This window comes from Silene latifolia, chromosome 2, assembly GCF_048544455.1.
Source record: "Silene latifolia isolate original U9 population chromosome 2, ASM4854445v1, whole genome shotgun sequence".
In the NCBI taxonomy this organism is placed as follows: Eukaryota; Viridiplantae; Streptophyta; class Magnoliopsida; order Caryophyllales; family Caryophyllaceae; genus Silene; species Silene latifolia.
This window is the reverse complement of record NC_133527.1, coordinates 87,244,953-87,267,976: the sequence shown is the minus strand read 5'-3', so window position 1 is coordinate 87,267,976 and position 23,024 is coordinate 87,244,953. Positions and strand designations below refer to the sequence as shown.

Here is a 23,024-nt window from a genome sequence, read left to right as displayed (position 1 = left end):
TCATTGAAAAGGTAAGTGATGGTTAAAAAATGCAAGGATTCATAGGCTCGCATTTCATTAAACATAACATGTGCATAAGTTGAGATCACAACAAGCAAGCAAATAAACTATGAAAACATATTAAATTAAGCATGAATCATTCCCCATGTTGATTTCCCCTAATTACCCATTAACCCTAGCTAAGGAAACTACTAACTCATTATCAAGCTTAGCATGTTAACAAGGTTGTCAATCACATTAACATCGCAAGACATGATGAATAAATGAAGATAATTAACAGTAATTAAAAAGGGATTAAGAGAATTATACCTACTAATGATTTCAATAATAAAGCAAAGAATAATAGAAGTACTTGATGATTGATTGGAAGGTTGTCAATCTCCCAATAATAACCCAAATAATCTTCAATTACCCACAATAAAGGATGAACAAAAGAGAGATTAAGGAAATGAGATTTGTATTAAGACTTAATTAAAAGTTGATTACAAGATTAAAAAGAGATTAGAATGATATAAACTACACTAGAGATTGATAAGAAGAACATGATTATCTAATTAGACTAATGGGGTATTTATAGTGGGGATTAGATACATAAATTAGGGTTTACTAAGGGCTTAAATGACGATTAAGTCCTTGAGGAATCGCTCATCTCAAAAGAGATGTCGGTCTCCTTTTTGTCGGTCTTTCCGAAATATGCGCATCCTTCATAGAACAAGAAGAAAACAAAAAGTTGCTGTAACACAATCCGAGCGTCCAAGGCAGCTGGACGAGCGGATTGCCTGGCTGTTGGATGAGCGGATTCCTTGGCCGGATGCTCCGATTCTGGCCTTCTTGGACGAGCGTCCCGAGGGTCAAGCCGCTCGGATTCTTCGTCAGTTTCCTTCTTTTCTTCTTTTCTTCCTCCTTCTTCCAACAATCCTCTGGGATCTTGTCGGACATGCAAGTATCTTTCCTCATCATTGCCCATCTACTATAATATGTACAAGGACCTTCTAGTCTTGTCTTCTCTTTGATGCTTGGTCATTGAATTCAATCAATTTAGCTCTATTTTGCCATGAAAATGCAAGGTTTGCACTCCTTTCCTACCAAGGGAACAAAACCTCAAAGAATATGCAAAACAAAGGACTTACGACAATAAATGACCTAAATATGCACTAAAAAGCATGGGAACAAGGCTAATTCGGGGACTAAATATGCTCAAATAATGGTCACATCAAATATCCCCAAACCGAACCTTTGCTCGTCCCGAGTAAAGAGGTGACAAAGACTAGGACCGTTATTTAAACTAACCTAATAGCATAGCCGATATGAGACAATTAGCGGGTCTCACTCCGTCCCTTCAACTCACAACAAGCCAACCATGAGGTAGGATGCCTTCTTGCAAGGCAAGGTGGGTCTTGCCAAAATGGCGACACATCCAAACATTAAATCACCCAAAATCAAGTAATGGATGCATCTACAAAAGAATAGCCACTTTCCTCATCTAAGTGGCAGAAATTATCTACAAGGGAAGCAATTCAAGGGTGCACACTCCTTCATAGATGCAATTTCTTCAAACTACTAAGCCTAGAAGGATACCAATAAATCACCTCCAAGTTGTGTCAGTCTAGGGTACCTTTGTCCTCAATCGTTAAATGCTTTTGTCAAGAATAGACTCCCTATGGTGTTAGAAACACTGGAGGATCGCGGAATTCCCCTTCTTGCCTAGACAAGAAGAAGGGTCGTCCCCTCTCTACCATGCACAAAAATTGATATGATGGATAAAGGGATCAATAGTGTTTGAGTTTCATTTGGGAGTATGCTTTTGTTTTTGTCCCCCCCCCCCCCCCAATTTCTAATTTGACATTTGAGAACACATTCTTTTTGCCATTTCTTTTGATTTTTGGCTTTTCAACACTTGACAAATTTTCAACTTATTGCATTTTCTTTTGAACATTTTCAAAGTCACCCCAATTAGTAACGAGGGTTCCTTATATTTTAAGCATAGAAGTTTGTATTTTTGTTACTCCTCTATTCTTTTGATGCAATTTGCAAACTTTTTCTTTTCTTTTCTTTTCTTTTCTTGAACTCAAATTTGAACAATTTCTTTTTGTGCCCATTCCCTTTGATGACAAAATGTATGGTAGAACATGGATGAATGATGGTTGCATGGTTTCTAGGGTCAGCTTGGAATAAACGGTAGCCAAGGAGTTATCACACCATAAGGTACTCTTGACTAGGCCTTAATCCATGGGTCAAAGGATACTAGCTTGACATATCCTAGGGTGTTTTACAAGTATTCTAACAAGCAAAGTCTTAAGAACAAAAAGCATCTACTAGGGCCTATATACACTTTTCAATTTTCCCAAGTAGACGGTTTCACAAAATTTTTCTAACATGCAAACTACATGCCATGATGCAACTATCATATATACATCCTAATGCATATGATTCTATTAACTAATATGCCAAATAATCTAAATGCAAGTCCTAAATTCACATTGTTTATACCGCATCAATCAAAATAGAGCCACATAGTCATTAACATAAAGAGGAAAAAGGAGATTGGAAAGATCATACCATGCGGTCTTCAATATCCTCATGTCTCGGATGTGGCGTAGTCGATCAATGTGAACAAGGATAGACAAACATAATAATATATACAAACAATATATATAAGACTACACTACAAAGGAAATGAACATGTTTTTGGATTTTTTAATTTTTCAATTTTTTTAATTTTTGAAATTTTTTGATTTTTTTGGATTTTTTAATAAAAGTCAAGTTAGAATTTCCCATCCCCACACTAGTATGGGCATTGTCCTCAATGGCCAATATGATGCGTATGCATGTACTTCCCCAAACCAAAATAGACATTATTTCTAATGTCTTAAATTTCGGGGTAGTTCATGCACACGAAATGCAATGCATGAAACAATGAATTGTCATTTTGGATTTTTCATGTGGGAACAATAAAAAGAACACCTTAATGGAGCCAAGGTGTTAGTCCTCCGTGTTGTTAGTACTCTCCAAACTATGATCAAGATAAAATAAAGAAAACAAAAGAAGTAGACAAACCATAAGAGTGTAGGAGCCTCTAAGGTTTGCTAATCCTCTATCATATCATCGTCATCATTTTCCTCCATAGAAGTGGAATCATCTCCACTCCGGCTTTCACTTCCTTGATCTTCCTCACTTTATTCTCCTTTCTCGATTTGAGCTTCTTCTTCTTCATCATTCTCTTGAACCTCTTGTTCTTCACCTACCTCTTCATCAACGACTTCATCATCAACATTCTCCTCTCCACCCGGTTTTTCACCACTAGATATGCTTGGAAAGAAAACCTCGCTATCCGCCCAACTAGGCAAAGGACATGATGGATTAAGTAGTCCTTGCCTAGATAAATGAAGGAGGGGCGGATATTGGGCCTTGTAGGCATCCACTCGATCGTTATATGCTTGTCGGTGCATTTATCTCATGAGAAGGGTCAAGTAATCATTTCCCACTTCAACATCCTTGGGTTTGAACTCTTGATATTTGAATAGGTAGGGTGGTGTGACAATGGAGGAGGAAGGCTCTTCAATTTCGCCTCTTTGTTGATGAATGATATACTCGGCTTCCTTGGAGAGTGGTAGATGGTAGTTTGGTCGGTGAACACTCAATCGGCAAAGCTTTGAAGGCAAGGTGAAGGATCTAGATTCATTGGTTAGCCACCCATAGTTGGTGTCAAGAGGGTCATGCTTGACCCACTTAAACTTGTTAATCATGGCCTCCATATCGATGAGATGGCCTCCTTTGACCGCTACATAAGTTTGGTCTTTGTTGAAGTTTAGGTCAAAGTGCTTGGCCAAATAGGTAACTAGTCCTCCATTCACAATAAAAGCGGTGCCTTCTTTGTCACAATCGACATCAAGCCATCTTTCAACCAAAAGCCTTAGAGCATTATATGGCTTAGTATACTTCCTTTCTATGTTCAAGGCCGACTCAAGAAGAACAAAATCGAGCTTGTTAAGATGATTTGTGTCGTTTCTCACTATCAAAGTATTTCCAATTACCTTGTGGCACACTCTATTGCCCGGATGGTGGACTAATAGAGCACGACAAGCATGAAAGCACACAAATTTCTTTCCGAAAATTGCCTCCCAAAGAGGAGTGGGGTCATACTTTTCGGGGATCTTATGATAGTACGGGGCATCACTAAGGCCTAATATCTTACTCAAAACATCAAAGGTGATGCGTCTATTCACATTTGCAAGACGAAACTCAATGTATTCTCTTGTCTCCACCTTAGTCACATTCAATGAACTTATGAATTCCAAGGTGAGGGAGGGGTATGTCAATTCTCTCATGGTAAACAATTTACCTAATCCCATGGCCTCAAATAAGGCTTTGGTTTGCTCAAGAACACCCAACTTTGTCAAGGCATTATCACAAATTAATTTTGTAGGCATAATGGTTTTCTTAGCAAAATGGACAAATTTATCCCTATGGGAATCGGAAGTGAAAATTACCTCCGGATAGTCGGATAATTGAGCAATAACCGGAGTTGTTGATGTTGTTGCTTCCATAGGGGGATCATGTTGTTGAATTTTCAAATTTGCACTAGAAACTACCAAAGCCTTTGAAGCTTTCTTTGCTTGAAGGAGTTGTTGCCTTTTTGAAAGTGCCTTTGCCTTGAGTGCCTTTGTTGCTCCTTTAGTTCTTGCCATTGTTGATTTACACCAAAGGAAAGTTGAAATCTCCAATTTCTAGCTATGCTCAAATCGATTCAAGATGAAAGGATGTTGCTTTGTATCTCAAAAATCGATTCAAAAGTTGAAGATTTTGGTGTTTGAATCAATTGATTTTGTAAAAGGAGTGATTTATTTTTGTTGTGAGGAAGTCTTGATTTGATTTTGTTGAATTTGGTTAAGGAAATCTTGTTTTTAGTGATGGAGAGGATGAGGGTTTTGGGGTTTTGGGGTTTATGGGTAGTGTTTGAATGTTAAAAGAATGAAATGAATAAAGGAAGGGGGTTTAAAATACCCGAAAATTTCAAAACAACAGGGGAAGAGGAGCGGCTGGGGGCACGGGACGCTCGGATTCTGCATAAATGGGCTTCAGGAAAACTCGCCTCAAGACGAGCGCCTTTCAGTGAAGCCGAGCGGATTCTGCTATGTGGGACGAGTGTCTTTTCAAAAAGACGAGCGGATTCACTTACAGGAACTTTTCTTAAAGTGTTGCATAAAAAAGACGAGCGGATTCTCCTTAGGACGAGCGTCCAGAATCAGACGAGCGTCTTCTCAGGTGGGACGCTCGGACAAACCAAATTTTTGATTTTTGCAGCTCAACAGGACGAACGGATTCCTCCTCAGACGCTCGGATTCCTGTAAGACGAGCGGATTACCCTTAAGCCGCTCGGATTCCACTTGGACGGCACGGATTCAGGTCCATCCGTGCACTGCATAACCCGTTTCATTTCTATTCTTCAAATTTCGTGTTCTACATTGTAGGGGCACTACAAAGGCATGAATAGCCTAAGCAATTGATATCCCCATACTAAGTAAAAGCACTACACATCAATAAAATCATTAGTCCCTCCCTCACTTCTCTAAAAAATGATGAATATCTTGATCAAGGCACAAAAATCCAAAAATGACAAAAATGCAATGTAAGAATTAAAATCCAAGTTAAGGAGTTAGAATATTTACCAATGGTGGTTTGGAGAGGACTCCACCAAACTCTCATCCTTAGTGAGATGTCATGGGGGCATGTTCAAGGTGTTGTTAATGTTACTCAACACCCTGAAGAAGTAGTCGAAAGCTTGTTCATTATCATGATAATGCTCCTCAATAGATCTTTGCACTTGTTGTCCTTCATGATGGTCTTGATCAATAGCGTTGCCAATATAGGAATTGAAAATCCCTTCAAACTCATCATCCCAAAGACCGCAAACTTCCTCTACTGGATCATTAAAAATATCTTGAGTTGATAGAGCCAACTCTCCTCCTTTCTTAATTTGGCCAATGAGGCCATCCTCTTCACTTGTCATGGGTGAGCTTTTCAAGCTCTCTTTGTTGCTATTCTCTTGCTCTTTTGAAGGAGCATCATCAACTTTCTTTTTCCATTGGAATTCCGACTTCTTCCCATCATCCTTCCGGCTATAGTGATCAACCATAAAACATGGTTCATGCAAATGGCGAGCTCTCATGGTCTTATCAAGATTGAAAGTGATGCTCTCATCTCCCACTTCTAGAGTAAGCTCTCCATGTTTCACATCTATCACCGCACCCGCGGTGTGCAAGAAAGGTCTACCTAGAATGATTGGAATATTGTAGTCTTCTTCCATGTCAACAATGACAAACTCTACTGGGATGAAAAATTTCCCAACTCTTACGGGAACATCTTCCCATATCCCTAATGGTGTCTTTGTCGATCTATCGGCCATTTGAAGTGTGATGTTGGTACATTTAAGCTCTCCCATCCCTAACCTTTTACTCACCGAATACGGCATAACACTCACACTAGCCCCTAGGTCACATAAGGCCTTGTTAATCGTGGTGTTGCCAATGATACACGGTATTGAGAAGCTTCCCGGATCTTTAAGCTTCGGAGGTGAACTCCCTTGAAGGATTGCACTACTCACCTTAGTGAAAGCAATAGTTTCAAGCTTCCGGATCGACTTCTTTTTTGTAAGGATGTCCTTCATGTACTTTGTATAGGCCGGCACGTGATTGATTAATTCCGTGAAAGGAATCGAGACTTCCAAATTCTTCACAATGTCCATAAATTTTCCAAGTTGGTCATCAAATTTGGGCTTTGCTTGACGACTTGGAAAAGGAAGTCTAATCACAATGGGTTCCTTCTCCTTGGCCTTGTCTTCACTTTTCTTTGAAAATTCTTCCTTTGTTGGTTCTCCATCCTTGGAATTTTGCACAAATTATTCTTTGTCACTAGCTTCCACAACTTCATCCTTAACTTTCTTCTTCGGTCCTTCATATCTCATACCACTCCTCAAGTGGATGGCACTAACTGTTTCATGTCTTGGAGGATTACTTTGAGGTGGTAATTGCCCCTTTTGTCTTTGAGAACTTGAAGATGCTAGTTGAGTCAATTGGGTTTCCAACATTTTGGTGTGGGCTAGGATGTTGTTGATGGTGATGTCCTTTGCTTGACTATCCTTTTGCATTTGAGTGAAAAACTCTTGTTTATTCTTTTGCATTTGAAGGACCGCTTTTTGAACATCAAAACCTTGGTCATTTTGTTGATTGTATGGAGTTTGGTTTTGGTAACCTTGGTTTTGGTAACCTTGGTTTTGGTTGTAAAAGGGTCTTTGATTTTGGTTTCTCATGGGAGGTGGGGTGTATGTTGGTTGAGGGTTTTGAACATTGTGGCTTTTGTATGAGAGATTTGGGTGGAATTTGGTGTTTTTATTGTAATAATTGGAATAAGGGGTACCACTCTTGTATGCTTGAAAAGCATTCACTTGTTCATTTGTTCCCCTACATTGACTTTGGTCATGTCCCAAAGTTCCATGATTCTCACATATCCCACTTGGGATTGATGAAGATGCCGTCATGGCATTAACATGATGCTTTGGTGATTTTAAGGCTTCTTCAAGTCTAGCCATAGCTTTTTAGAACTTTAAATTTATTGTATCAATGTGAGCACTAAGTTGAGCACCCAATTGAGTAATAGAGTCCACTTCATGCTTTCCTTCTTTAGTAGCCTTGCGATGTCTACTATATTGTGAATTATGGACCTCCATTTCCTCAATCTTGTTCTAAGTTTGATTATCGTCAACTTCGGTGAACATACCATTTGATCCCATGTTGAGAATGTTTCTTGAGTCTTAATAAAGACCATTCCAAAATTGTTGAACCAAGAACCACTCGCTAAGTCCATGATGAGGACATGAATGATAAATTCCATTGAACCGCTCCCAAGCTTCATACAAATATTCTTCATCTCTTTGCTTAAAACCCGTAATTTGAGCTCTTAGCATGCTAGTCTTTTCCGGTGGGTAGAACTTTTTGTAGAAAGCTAGAGCCAATTTCTTCCAAGAGTCAATTCCGAGAGTAGCCTTATCAAGGCCTTTCAACCATTGTTTTGCGGTGCCAATTAGAGAAAAAGGGAATAAGACCCATCGAATTTGGTCTTGAGTTACACCGGTTTGTGAAATCGCATCACAATAGTCACAAAAAGTCTCCATGAGAGAATGAGGGTCTTCACTAGGCATCCCCCCAAATTGGCTTCTTTTGACTAATTGGATAAATGCAGATTTGGCAATGAAGTTTCCGGTTAAGTGTTGTGGTGTGGGAGTACCATTGGGTAGGTTCTCCTCGGTTGGTACATAATGTGATGAAAATTTAGGCATTGTGGGTTGATTTTGTGTTGGATTTTGTGTTGGGTTCTCCTCACCTTCTCTTGAAAAAGGATTGACGAACTCAATAGTGTTTGGTTGAATATCTACAACCTCACCAATACCTCTCAAAGTTCCTCTAGCAAGTCTTCTATTGTTTTTCAAAGTTCTTTCAATTTCGTGATCAATGGGTAACAAGTTACCTTGTGATCTTTTAGACATGCAAAATTTCAAACAACTTGAAAATAATTAGAACAAACCTTGAGGAGTTTTAATTCCCTAAGGCAAAGAAAGACACAACTAATATCAATCTAAGAAAATCTAAATCAAGTTAACACCGTCCCCGGCAACGGCGCCATTTTTGGTCGTACTCACTTGGAGGTTTAGTTTTAGGTTACTTGTCGTTAGGAGCACCTAGACCAAAACAATATTTATAGCTTCACAAACAACTCTACTATTAATAAAGAGGCAAGTAAAGGTCGGATCCCAAGGGACGGGTATTGAAGTATGATTTTCAATTGTAAGTGGCGGGTCTAGGGGTGTCACAATTTGGGGTTTGAAGTAGAAGATCACTAAACTAAATAGCAATAAAAGTAAACAAGCAAGATGATTACAAAGAGATGTAAGCAATTGATAAAAGGAACTAGGGTGTCATGGGGTCATAGGGGATTCATGGGAATTGATCATATAAATATATTCTCAAATTATAAGCAAGCAATTATTGTTGTGATGGATCGATTTGGTTTATATCTTACAATCCTAGGAAGGTTGGGGTCCCGGAGCCGAATCGATTAGATTGTACAACACCTACAAGTCGACTTAATCCTCCCTACTCAACTATATGCATGGTCTAATGAGACTCGAGTTGGTTTATGTCTGACAACTCTCATTGAAAAGGTAAGTGATGGGTAAAAAATGCAAGGATTCATTGGCTCGCATTTCATCAAACATAACATGTGCATAAGTTGAGATCACAACAAGCAAGCAAATAAACTATGAAAACATATTAAATTAAGCATGAATCATTCCCCATGTTGATTTTCCCTAATTACCCACTAACCCTAGCTAAGGAAACTACTCACTCATTATCAAGCTTAGCATGTTAACAAGGTTGTCAATCACATTACCAAAGCAAGACATGATGAATAAATGAAGATAATTAACAATAATTAAAAAGGGATTAAGAGAATTATACCTACTAATGATTCTAATAATAAAGCAAAAAATAATAAAAGTACTTGATGATTGATTGGAAGGTTGTCAATCTCCCAATAATGACCCAAATAATCTTCAATTACCCAAAATAAAGGATGATAAAAAGAGAGATTAAGAAAATGAGATTTGTATTAAGACTTGATTAAAAGTTGATTACAAGATTAAAAAGAGATTAGAATGATATAAACTACACTAGAGACTGATAAGAAGAACATGATTATCTAATTAGACTAATAAGGTATTTATAGTGGGGATTAGGTACATAAATTAGGGTTTACTAAGGGCTTAAATGACGATTAAGTCCTTGAGGAATCGCTCCTCTCAAAAGAGATGTCGGTCTGCTTTTTGCCGGTCTTTCCGAAATATGCGCACCCTTCATAGAACAAGAAGAAAACAAAAAGTTGCTGTAACGCAATCCGAGCGTCCAAGGCAGCAGGACGAGCGGATTGCCTTGCTGTTGGACGAGCGGTTTCCTTGGTCGGACGCTCGGATTCTGGCCTTCTTGGACGAGCGTCCCGAGGGTCAAGCTGCTCGGATTCTTCGTCAGTTTCCTTCTTTTCTTCTTTTCTTCCTCCTTCTTCCATCAATCCTCGGGGATGTTGTCGGATATGCAAGGATCTTTCCTCATCATTACCCATCTACTATATTATGTACAAAGGCCTTGTAGTCTTGTCTTCTCTTTGATGCTTGGTCATTGAATTCAATCAATTTAGCTCTATTTTGCCATGAAAATGCAAGGTTTGCACTCCTTTCCTACCAAGGGAACAAAACCTCAAAGAATATGCAAAACAAAGGACTAAAGACAATAAATGACCTAAATATGCACTAAAAAGCATGGGAACAAGGCTAATTTGGGGACTAAATACGCTCAAATAATGGTCACATCAGGGCAACAGCGTAATATTTTTTTTAAATAATAATTATAGACATCGGATTTTTGCAAAAAACTGATGTCCATTTATCAAATAGACATCGGTTTTCCTAAAAATCCGATGTTCATTGATCAAATAGACATCGGTTTTCCTAAAAATTCGATGTGCAAATTTTAATGGACATCGGTTTAAAATCCGATGTCCATTAATCCATAATGGACATGAGCAAACTCTACATCGGTTGTGTATCCGATGTCCATATAGCGAAATGTCCGATGTCCATCACAAGTTTTGTAGTAGTGATTGATGATGGGGTATCTTGGGAGTTGGGATTATAGGTGCCAAGTTTCCTCATGTAGGCTCCTTATTAGATTTTTCCTTGAGTTTTTCCTTCAAGTGATTCTTGTATGACATTTTGACTTTCATGAGAAGGTCCATAATGTCATCTCCAACTATCATGGGCTCCATAGTGGGTGTGAGAAGGTCCTCATGTTCAATAAGGAAGAGGCATTCTTCTTCTTCATGGAAGTAATCCTCAGACTTCTCAAGGATGGGTTTCTCAAGAATGTTAATTTCACAACTTCATTCATCATTTGGGTCCATCCTTCCCTTATCATCTTCTTCCATAAATGCGTCATCATTGCTTTCTTCATATGAATCATAAATAGGGGCTTCACTCCTCCTCAATAACTCTTTCTCTACCACCTTAATGTTCACATCAAATGACACACCCTCGTACTCACAAAGGCTTAGAGTATTTGGTCTACTCAACCTCATATCTTCTTCCTCAAAGACCACATTTTCGTACTCGCAAGAGCTCAAAGAGATTGGCTCTTCCCACTCCACATCTTCTTCAGCAAAGGTCATTACCTCAAATTCACATTCGTGATCAATGCTTAAGAGTCCGTGAGGAGTGGTTGGTTGGGTTGCCTTCATTTAGGCAAGTCGAATTGCCAACTATTCACCTTAGGTAACAATGCTTTGGAGAGCATTGTTCCTATTTTGTCTCTCTTCTAGGATTTGTTTGAAGAAGTTTTGTTTGTCCCTCATCATTTAGAGAACCACATTTTGAATGTCAAAGTTATGCTCATCTTCTTGTTGTGTGTGCGTGTGAAAGTGGTTATATTGTGGCATTTGGAATTGGTTGCAATGTGGGTATTGGGAGGGTGGTTGTTGTGGATATTGGGTGTGATGATTTTGGTGGGAAATGTCGGGGTACTAGTTAAGATTTTCGTTCTATGAGTCGTAAGGTAGGTTTGTGTTGACTTTCTCTTCAAACTACCCATATCCATAGTCATACTCAAAAGATCCACTACATACTCCATGTGTCAAGTCTTAAGCCATCATCGTAGCTAAGAAAAGGAAACAACTACAAGCATGGAAACTACAATAAAATGGTAAGAACGACCTTGAGAAACTTGTTCCTCAAGATTAAAGGACAATTAAAAAAGACAAACAAGCAAGAACTTAATCCAAAACACCGTCCGCGGCAACGGCGCCATTTTGATGAATGTGTCATTGTACGCTCTCAAACACATTTATAATCTCAACAAACAACTAGTTAGCGGTTAAGTCGAGGTCGATCCACGGGATGGCATGCTTTGGATTCGAAGTCTCTCTATCTCAATTTATGCTAGTGTCACAATTGTTTTAGGTTTGTAGTTGTGTTCTAAGCTACAACAAAGAAATGTAAACAATTGATAAATAAGACAACTAAATAGAAACAAGGGTGTAAACAAATGATTAAAAATACTAGGGTGTCATGGGATCATAGGGGAATCATGGTGTGATGAAACAAACAAGTTTCATACATGCAAACAATTATTATTGTTGGAATCAATTTAGTGTATATCTTACAATTCCTAGAGGAAACTTAGGTCTCGAAGCCGAGTCGGTCAAGACCTACAATCGACTTAATTCTTCCTAATCAACTATATACATGGTCTAACAAGCCTTGAGTTGGTTTATGTCTTACAAGTCTTGTTGAAAGGATAAGAGAAACATGCTAGGTTGTCAATCAAGCATTTCATCAAATATGACAAGTGCATAAGTTTGAAATACAATAAGCAAGCATTTATATGAACTGATTAAGCATAAACCTTCCCCATAATTAACTCCCCTAATCCCTCACTAATCCCTAGTTGGGAAATTACTCGCTCATTATCATGGAAAGCATGTTAACAATGGTATCAATCATCTTAACAAGTATAAACATGATGGAAGAGTGAAACAATAAACAATAATTAAGTAAAGAGTGAAGGAATTATACCAATCTTCAGATGAACAAATGAAAAGGAAAGAATAATAGAAGAGAACTTGATTGATTGATGAAGAGTTGTCAATTCTCCAAATAATAACCCAATAATCTTCAATTACCCAATAAGAAATCTTGTACAATAATTAAGGAAAGATTAATGTGTAATTTGTGGAAAGATTAAAGGCTAATCTATTCTAATCTACTCCTAATCTAGTCTAAGGGAACTTAATTCCACTTAGATGACTTATCCCTCAGTTTATTATAAAGGGAGTATATATAGTGATACTAGTATTAGGTAAACTAAGGGCGTAAATGACAATTAGATCCCTAAGATGAAGATTAATGCCTTCCAAGTCCTTAAGGAGCCTCACGACCTGTCTATGTTGGACACTCATACTGCGTAGGGAAATGCCCGTCCCAAAGAGAGAAACAATCGGTCTGAGCTCGAGACGCCCGAGTTGCTCTTGAGGACGCTCGGGCTGAGCTCAGGACCCCCGGATCATGGGTCAGCTTGGCTTCCTCTTCTCGTGACTGCCTCAAGATCCGTTGGGATCATTGAGGGGTCGTGAGGGTCTTCATCATTTCCCATACTACTTTATTTATTGACTTAGGCATTTAGTGTTAGTCCTCTCTTTGGTTCTTGGTCGTTATATGGAATCAATTTAGCTCCGCTTCGCTCCATCTAGTCAAGTTAGTGCGCTCTCCTACAAAGGACACCAAACCTCAAAGAATATGCATAAAAGCAGGCTAAAAACAAGAAACGACCCTAATACATACTAATAATCAGAGGAACTAGGCTAATTAGGGGACTAAATGTGCGTAAATAGGAGTTATATCAGTTTATCACGCCAGAGGAGGAGCCGGATCAGGAGAACGTTGGAGCTGATGGTGAAGGAGTAGTCTATGATTTGGATCCATTGAGTGAAGAAGAATTCTTGGTGCTTTGCAATTTTCATATGGAGACGAGTTCAGCTGAGACCGAACAACGAGGGACCTTGGCAATTTGATACGAGGGTTGAACATGAAGTGAGATCCAATGTGTATAGCATGATAAAGGGTAATGTAACATATAATCTGAAACCTATGTCACCTAATAAGTTTAGAGAGTCTAAAATAAAGAGGGGGAGTATATTAATGGAGGCTCGGGAAGTTGAGGAGGCTCTAGCTCGTGGATAACAAACCTCTGTGCTGATGGTTCGTGAAATGGGGTCCATTGGTGTGAGTGATAACCGTGGAGTACAGGGGTTGAGAGTTTTGGGATTTGTTTCTGGATGAATTACCAAATGGGTTGCCTCCTATACATAGTATTGAACACCAAATAGATCTGATTCTAGGGGTGGTATTGCCTAATAAGCCGGCCTATCGTTATAATCCAAAGGAAGCGAAAGAGTTACAGAGACAAGTCCAGAAATTGATGGATAGGGGGTATATAAAAAAGAGTTTAAGTCTGTGTGCGGTACCTACGTTATTAGTGCCGAAAAAGGAAGGGACTTGGCGAATGTGCATTGACAGTAGGGCGGTAAACAACATTGCAATCAAATATCGCTTTCCTATGCCAAGACTTGATGATATTCTTGACGAACTTTCTGGTTCGATTGTCTTTTCTAAACTGGATTTAAGGAGTGGTTATCATCAAATGAGGATTCGAGAAGGGGATGAGTGAAAGACCGCTTTTAAAACGAAGTAGAGGTTTTAGGAATGGCTCGTGATGTCGTTTGGTCTTTGCAACGCTCCTAGTGTTGGGATTCAATAATCTCATATGTTAACATATTCAGAGTATGATGATTTAATTTAGTCATAAAATTAAAAATGGATCTTATGCATGCAAAACTTTTACAAAGTATAAGAAGAAAAGTCAATTCTTACATCGATGATTTCGGATAAATAGGCACTAGTAAGTTCACCTTCTTACTAGATCTTGAGCTTTCCAAAATGGAAGAATAAGATTCAAGTTTAGAATCTCTCCTAAGGAATTATACCCAAGGAATACCCTTAATAATTTTAATTAATGTAGGACTAGTATTAATTAAAACAAGTTAAATTTGACACAAAAATAGTGATTTTTGTCCTCTCTTATTCGGTTAAGAGGAGAGGAAATTATGAGTTTTCTTTCTCTACAAATATTTCACAAATGTAGAGAGTTAATATTTTCTAACACTAGAAAAATAATACATAGAGGTAGTGAATAATTATATGAAAAACTTTGGCCATTTTAAATACTCAAAACCGGTTGGGGGAGTAATTGAGGCCAGTGCATGCACAAATTGTTCTTCCCAAAAGCAATAGGGTTGCATGGCTACATGTAGAGTATAATCATTGTGTTTCCCTTATTAAAATAATCAACACAATTTAACCTCTAATACTCCCTCCATTTTCGGCACACACATAAAATGAAAGGTCCATTTTATTTTGTCATTTGTCAATTTTGTCATGTGTCACATGTTACATGACATGTTACACTATAGTGTATTTTTAACATATTAAAAATCAACATATTAATAAAATATGTCACATACAAAATTTAATTAGTAATTCATGATTACTTGTACCAAAATGGTTTGTCGAATTATAAATTACAACAACTTGTATTTATAATAAATTATTCACCCTTTTTTAATTGTTTCGTAAACAATAATTTAATCTAAGTAATAAAACAATTCGATTACTTAGACCGTATCTAATTTAATCGAATTACAATGAGACACGTTAATTTTACTCACAAATTATCCGTCAATTTTAAGCAATTTAATTAACTCGTATCGACATACGATTAATTAAATAATCAATTAAGAGTATTACCCTATAGGTATGACCTCGGGGTATCAACTGATCACCACCGTCGCACGACAGTAATGTCAAACTCTAGTCAGCCAATCATTACCGATATGTGTGGACCAGTTGGCTGTAAAATATTACTTTCCCTCATGTATTCTTAAATATGAGATTTTAACATGTGATCATCATGATCGACAATTATGATCGCATTATTGTCGGGGACACTTACTCCAACAATCTCCCACTTGTCCTCGACAAGTGTGCGTCACCAATTCTCTTGTCCGATTACTATCTCCCACTCAATGCAAGATGTCTTTCGGGTCGTACTTGCAAGTGATCACGTCGAGAGTGGTTTCCTCGATCTGGAGAATAACTGATTGACCAGAATTATCTACCATGGATACCTTCCGAGCGTGGCCACGCATTTCCAGTTCATTACACCTCAAGTAGCCCTGAGATATTGTTTTAAGCCTGACAAAGGGGTGGACAATTCCTATCGCACTATTCCCTTCGACTAGCCACACCTCTTCATAACCCAAAATAAGCCCTTTATCCCCATTTACGAAGGTCGTAGGAACATAAATAAAAGTTACTCTGAATTTGTGCCACCTTGGACGAATAGTCTTTAGTCAAAAGAATTGACTCATTAGAATACTATAGTAGCTCTTGCCATGACCAGGCTATATAAATTTGCCAGAACTCTATAAGCGGTCATTAGGCCCGACAAAGTGTTCCTAACAGTCTGGCTATGTGATCGACTAGTCATCTCATATAACTCTATGGCACTTGAACTTGCCATCAATCGCATCACACTCTAGTCACTTCAAGACTTCACCTCATACAAGTGACTATGGGCGAATACCATGTTAATCCGGGTTCACTTTAACGGGGTTCAATATTGTCTCTACAACCTGTTTGGATGTAACAAAGTACAAAATGAGTTAATGATAACTCAAACGATAAATGTAGACATTTCATTTGAGTAGTCAATACCATATTACTACTATATATCTTACAAGTGTGTTAACACTTGTTGATGCAATGGAAGTTTAACACACCATGTGTCCACGTGCTCAAACTTTCGAATTGCGATTTCCTTTATTTTCATGTTGTCTCACACAGCATGTATCTCACCAAGCACATGTCTAGTCTTCAAACCAGACCTTGGGTCTTTAAACTTGTAAGAAACCCTTGTGTTGTTATCACATAACCAATGATTTGGATTATGGTGGATGATACAACTTGCACTAGTCAAGTGTTCCACCAACTCACAATGCACTAGGTGTATGTTTTGTAGGATCCTGCAACAATTGTCAAGATTATTAGTCTAGGACTTCTCACAAATCCTTGCATTTTAGAAAATACTAGTTTTGTGTAACTTCTTACCACAACTAAGTATCCTTCGAAATACTTATTTCTCTCTTATCGTAATTGAATTAGGATCTTCATAAATCCTTATGTGTTTGGAAACTGTAGCATGTGTAACTTCTTATCACACAACTGAGTGTTCTTCCAAACTCTAGAATGGATCATTAGTTCTCCTCGAGAATTCATGACGATTCTTATATGGCTTACCAATGACTCGTCATGCTCTAAGCATATGATTTATTTAGGACATGTGCATGATTATTCTAATGGCGGAAACATTATTCATTTAAATCATGTAGTCAACAGTTCTTAGGTTCAATGAATGACCATGACCTTCTCATGGTAATTCCATCTTCATCGATATGAATAACCTACGTATCTTGTTGATTTGATGTGCTCATCTTAATGCCAATCCAACATCCCATGTTTTAGTTGGATTAATCTTTGTCCATATTCATCCAGAATTGAAAACTTAAGTGCTTTCTTTATCAAAGATAGTATATGCTCGTCATTCTCAATGAGTAATATGTTGTAAAATTCATGAAGGATGATTACTCCCACTAAAATCTCATGTCTGCACATGAAATTTCCAAACTCCCACTCAATTCCACATGTTTCGGGTTTGACCACTCAATCGAAACATTTCATAAATTGAAATCATTTTGCTTTGCTAGGTTGTTATGATAAAACCACATATGTTATCATCATATCCTTTCAAAATACCCATTCGGAAAGAGGTTTCGATCAATAACAATGGAAGGAGATTTTAATCTCTAACTTATTCATTCTTAAAAATGAAGCGAAGCAATGTCATTACTAAAAGTAAAATTCAACATGGACTTCATATGTCCCTCTCAAAATACTCATTTCGGAAAGAGGTACAACTTGTCCATTTTCATGGAGTTTAGCAACGAGTCTAGCATGGTTAAACATTAACTTAGCTATTATAGACATCAATATGTCTTTCTATGCAACTCTTAATCATAAATCTCATTTATATTCAAGGATGCATTTTGTTTCATTAGGCTCTTAAGTAAGCATTAACGTTGAATCTTTATGTTAAGTCTTTTCATTAGTCATGTTCCTTTAAGTACTTTCTTTTGGTCTCCTCACGTAGTTTCCTTAAGAACATATTCTTTTGGTCTCCTCACGTAGTAGAACAACTTCTTTTGATTTCCTTACGTAGTTACCTTAAGAACATCTTCTTTTGGTGTCCTCACGTAGTTACTATGACTAGAAATGTATACAAATTATTATCTCTTATATAGATCTCATCTACTCAAGGTATACAAATCTCAAAACATTCTTTGTGTCTTAATATTTCTCCCACTCTATCTTTAGAATAAATACCCTAATTATTCAAAAGATAGCTTTTGTGACACAAATGATGCTTTGGTGAAGAAAGAGAGAAATCATATATGCTTATTAATAAAAATTTAATAGGTGTATGTAGGTAATTAAGTTTCCCTTAAGTGAGTTCATTAACTCAATATCACTTCATAATTGATCATACACAAACTTCGAGTTTATGGACATATAATGAATCTATCATTATAATTGTCTATTGGATCAATTTTAAGTAGATATTCATATGTTTCTATGTCAATCATATAAAGATGAATTTTAGAACAATTAAAAATACGATAAACGTAGTGACTTGGGTTGCAAACCAAGTCACTATTAATCCAAAATTACAACCATTGTTCAAAGGATTAAAACAAATTTCCATGTCGAACAAGGAAATTGAAATAGTTCTAGAAATTCAAAATACAACGTGATAATAAAGGCAACAAATAAAGCCAAGCTTCATGGGTGGCTACTCCTAGCTCCCTCACGATCTCTCAAGCTTGCTTCTCCTTGCCCTTGTTGTTGCTTGGAGGAGGCCCTAATTACAATAAAAAGGGGATACATTATCAGAACTTGTATCAAAATACTAAAGTTGAATTTAGAAACATAAAAGAAGGGATAGTCATTTACCTACTGGAGTGATCTTTCCAAATTTGATGTCACCAAGATATTTAGAACAATTCCTCTTCCAATGTCCAATGCCATTACAATAATGGCACTTGTCAAGCTGACAATTCTTGGGTTTGGAAGTGCTAGCTTCAAAAGTTTTATCCTTGGTTTTCATGGGAGCTTGCCTCTTGCACTTTTTGCTACTCTTCTTGAAGGTTCCCTTGCTCTTATTGTTTATATTGAGCACATCCTTAGAGGAGCTAGCATTTAGCCCCATGTCCCTTTCGGCTTGCACAAGTAGCTTGTGCAACTCTTTAAGGGACACATCCTTGTCTTGCATAATAAAATTCACCCGGAATTGCACATATGCTTTGACTTTGCTTAAGGAATGAAGAATTCTATCAACGATGAGTTCTTTGGGAATTTCAACCTTTTGAATCTTCAAAGTCTCGACATGATCCAACAATTTGAGCACATGAGGACTAACCTTTTGGCCCTCTTTGAAGTCGAGATCAAAGAATGTAGAGGCCGCCTCATATTGGACGATCCTCGGTGATTGTGAAAACATTATCACAAGCTTAGAGTACATTTCATAGGCGGTGCCCATCTTAAAGGCTCTCCTTTGAAGATCCGCCTCCATAGCAAAAATCAACACATTTTTAATTGCGGCGGACTCTTTGTGGTAAGCTTCATAAGCTTCCCTAGTGGCGGCACTTGACCTAGCATTAGGTTCGGGTGGAGAGGCCTCAATGAGGAAACGAAGCTTGTCGTCACCTTGAGCGGCTAATTTGAGTTGGGTATCCCAATCGGAGAAATTTGACCCATTCTTTTCAAGTTTACATCGATCCATAAAGGATTTGAGCCATGAAACGTTAGTGAGAGTGTTTGCGTTGGTGTTTGGTGCGGCCATTGGTTATGGAGAAATAAAAGCGGTTTACCAAACAAAATAGAAGGAATAATAAAACATTTATCGTTTTAATAATAATACTTGTAAGTTATTTAAACAAGTTTTATAGAATTTATCTAGTGACCTCTACCCAACTAAGATAAATGATCCTGAGATCCAAATTCATATTAACTCGGACACGGTGAGCCGATTCATCCCTTATCAATATAACTCGGTGGATTAACTCTTTAATGGATTCTACTTTTAGAACTCTCGTCGATAAAATTACTCTAATATTTATCTTTAGCCCGGAACACATGCGACTACGGTCACAAATACTGCCGTTGAGATTAATCCAAATTTCGATGTAATAACATTTTACTACCCCACTTCGCCAACGTAACAAGGTTTGTATTACGGTAAAGCCGGCTCAACTCCCTTATGAAATTGGTACTTTATGGGTTCTACTATTTGGTAAGGCTATATCTCAATTATTAATTTAGCGAGAGGTCATGTCAATTTATTGAACGACGATAATTATAATTGACACGGTCGATAACTCGATTAAATAAAATGCATGTTTAGTTATGACGATTTAGCGATGCTTGCAAACATATAAATAAAATGCAAAGCATAAATATAAAGTCCTAGTATGGCCTTCCTAAAAATGTAAATCTAATAAACTATTACAAATTCGGAAACCAACTCCTGTGGTCCCTTGAACTTCGGTCTTGGCACGCATCTCGAGGTAACACCGTCTTCATTGAAACTCCGAGAAATTTACAAAATAATAAATAAAAATTACATAATTTCCTATTATACATTTGTAATAAAAATTAAAATCTATTAAGTTACAAAACGGTGATATGAGATCACAATAATTACCGAATCGATATTCCCATGCATTTCGGGTAATACCAATTAAAACTAAGGACATACTAAGTAAAATTACATGATTCGAAAATTATATAAACTAAAAATATGACAATCATAAATAAAATGCGAGTATGTCTCCTGAGAGACGGTCTCTTAATAAGCTTTATTGAGAGACCATTGTATAATTTTAAGAAAAAGTGGTGCTAAAGATAATAAAATAGGTACAAATCATGATTAATGATAAAATGGGTACATTTATTATGTAAATAAGTACGAAAATACTATATCACGATCAACCATAAAAGGGGTACGAAATACAAATAAAAGAGTACGAAAGATTGGTCTCTCAATAACTTAGTGAGAGACCGTCTCTCCCAAGTTTTAGTGATAAAATGCAGCATTATAATATGTATGAACATGCTTAATTTTATGCTAAATCGCCATTTAAGAGCCAATATCGTATATTTATCGGTTTTTATGGATTTGCGTGATTTAACTTATTAAAATCACAATATGTTACATAAATTCATATTTATGTTCAAGTTAATCACCCTAACCATCTTAGGACTCAAAACTTATTCTTCACTAACATTTTGACAATAATTCAACTTGATTTCTTAATATTGTTCATTATGAACCCAAAAATACAATTTTAAACTATAAACTCCAAATTAAATTATAATAATTTCAAATAATTTCAAAAGTTGAAATTCAAACTCGTGAACATTATGGGAAAATACGATGACACTTATAATGTTCAAAACTTAGGTTAAAAATTTCGAAAAGTTTTCGAGAAAAACATCGTTGCGGCTTATCGGTTTTATCAAATATTGCCATTAAAATATGAGAAAAAATAATTTTAATCAACTTTTCACTTTTATATCTGAAGTGTGGGATAAAATGAAACAAAAGATATTTTTCTTTAGTCATGAAATATGTTTTTGCATTATTGGCTAATTTAAGTCACTATTTATCAAATTTTTACTCAAAAATTCATAAATCATGCATAAGAAGTTCAATTCGTCTAAGATTTTTACACACACTGAGTAACAATGCATGTGACAATATATAAAATTTGTATGACCAGATTCGAAATATAACTCATATTAACCTAATAAACCCTTTAAATTCGATTTAAAATTATAAAATCCATATTTCATTCAAAATAACTTAGTTTTTCATGAAATTTAACATGCAACCAGTATATAATATATGTGAAAACATATCCAAAAATCACTTAAAAATTCTAAGTTTAGCTATTTTTCGTCCAAAAATGACATTTTCCTCATAAAAATCACATTTTAATGCCAATAATATATAAAATGAACAATAAAATACCTAAATCGTCCCATATGACCTAAAATCCATTTAGGACCAGAAACTTTTAACATGCAAAATTATTTCATGATTTATCTTCATAAATCCTAAATAACTAGTTTTATATGTTAGCTAATTAACTCGGAAAAACAAACCCGATTTTGCATGCAACAACCATGTGCTCTGATACCACTTGCTGGGATTCAATAATCTCATATGTTAACATATTCATAGTATGATGATTTAATTTAGTCATAAAATTAAAAATGGATCTTATGCATGCAAAACTATTACAAAGTATAAGAAGAAAAATCAATTCTTACATCGATGATTTCGGATAAATGGGCACTAGTAAGTTCACCTTCTTACTAGATCTTGAGCTTTCCAAAATGGAAGAATAAGATTCAAGTTTAGAATCTCTCCTAAGGATTTATACCCAAGGAATACCCTTAATAATTTTAATTAATGTAGGACTAGTAGTAATTAAAACAAGCTTAAATTTGACATAAAAATAGTGATTTTTGTCCTCTCTTATTCGGTTAAGAGGAGAGGAAATTATGAGTTTTCTTTCTCTAAAACTATTTCACAAATCTAGAGAGTTAATATTTTCTAACACTAGAGAAATAATACATAGAGGTAGTGAATAATTATATGAAAAACGCTGGCCATTTTTCATGCTCAAAACTGGTTGGGGGGAGTAGGTGAGGCCAATGCATGCAAAAATTGCTCTTCGCAAAAGCAACAGGGTTGTGAAGAGTCTATCGATCCGAAATACTCAAGAGGGGTGGGGGGGGGGTGAATTAGGATTTAAAACTTTTGAAAGCTTTTTCGATTGTACGAATATAATTGATTATTTAAAGTTTATTGATTAAACTTTAACTAATCAACTAATGAATGCAAAACAAAATAAACAAACGAACGAAAGAGAGGAGACACACGGTTTTTGAAGTGGTTCAGTTTCACAAGTCGAAACCAACGTCCACTATTCTCGATTAATAAATTTAGTACCTTTCTACGGATTACAAATTTACTAACCCAACTCGTACAACTAACTCTAGCTGTAACTCAATGAGTACCGTTAAACACTCGAGTGACTAACTTACGCTAATAAGAAAGCACTGATGATTCTTACAAATGTTCACGTTAATGAACAAGTAAGAAATCAAATAAGCACTATTATCT

The 23,024-nt window shown here is 36.6% G+C and overlaps 1 non-coding gene across 1 annotated transcript; it reads left to right on the top strand.

Moving 5' to 3' along the window:
- The first annotated feature begins 7,856 nt into the window (after positions 1 to 7,856).
- Positions 7,857 to 7,963, top strand: LOC141645544 (small nucleolar RNA R71). Its single transcript, XR_012545024.1, has one exon. It is a non-coding gene; the product is annotated as a small nucleolar RNA R71 (small nucleolar RNA).
- Positions 7,964 to 23,024: the final 15,061 nt, after the last annotated feature.